Raw genomic sequence first — 992 nt, 5'->3', positions numbered from 1 at the left:
GCTTTGCGGGCTCTCCACCCTCTCCTTCCTGATTTCCCAGTAAAACCACCCACCCCGAATCCCAATCCGCGGCGCTGGGGTGGCGCTGGGGGGGGGGGAGAGATGGGGGACGCACGTCCCCGGGGAGCTGCCGTCCCCGTGGCGAGCCCAGCGCCCGGGGAGCTGCCCCCGGCCGGGGCAGCCGAGGGTCCTTTGCCCCCCGGCGCGCGCGCGCGCGTCCGCCCACGAGTGTGAGCGTTTCCCCCCGGCGATTCCCATCGCTCGCGCCGCGGCCGGGGCTATTCAAAGGCGGCCGGAAGCGAGCGCAGCAACTGAAACAACAACGAGAAGGAAACGGAGCCCGAAAAATTCTCCGTTCATAAATCAGCCGAGCCGCAGGTGATCCCTGAGCCGGGCCGAGCCAAGGGAAAGGCGCGCGCGCTCGAAGCCGCTGGGACGGGACGCTGCGCCCGGAGCTGCGGACACCCGTGGGGATTTTTTTTTTTTCCCCTTTTCTCTTTGCCGTGCACGAAGGAAACGCCGGTGCCGGGGGAGCGCGGGGCCGGGGTGAAGCCGGTCCGCGCGGAGGCTCTGCGGGGCTGCCGAGGCGGGCRCCCGCGGCCGCCGCTCTCCGTCGCCTCCTTCCCCGCTGCCCCGACCGCCCGGCTTTCGGCACAAACCTGGAGACCACCATAAACGCACCCTGCGTCTTTAAGCAGTTTCGTACAGTACAAGAAAACGCACTCGTTGAATTACAGCTTTTTAATCAAATGCATGTAACCATGTCACTTAAAGTGCTCGCGAAAAGCAAAAAGAAAAAAAAAAAAGAGAAAGAAACACAATTGGAAGAGCACGATATTAAAACCAGCTGCTTTTTTACCCCCACCACAGTTAATAGTTTTTGAATGTTCTGAATGAGAGAGAAAACAGAGCCAAGCTGCGCTTTCATGTCCATCTCTGTGATCAGCCCCTGTTCGACGGGGGAGGCGGGCAGCCCCGGCACCGCGCTGAGC

The sequence above is a fragment of the Rhea americana genome, unplaced genomic scaffold (assembly GCF_003343005.1).
Source record: "Rhea americana isolate MKP2758 unplaced genomic scaffold, rheAme1 scaffold_4, whole genome shotgun sequence".
Lineage (NCBI taxonomy): Eukaryota > Metazoa > Chordata > Aves > Rheiformes > Rheidae > Rhea > Rhea americana.
The sequence above is the reverse complement of the archived record's forward strand: the minus strand, read 5'-3'. Positions refer to the sequence as shown.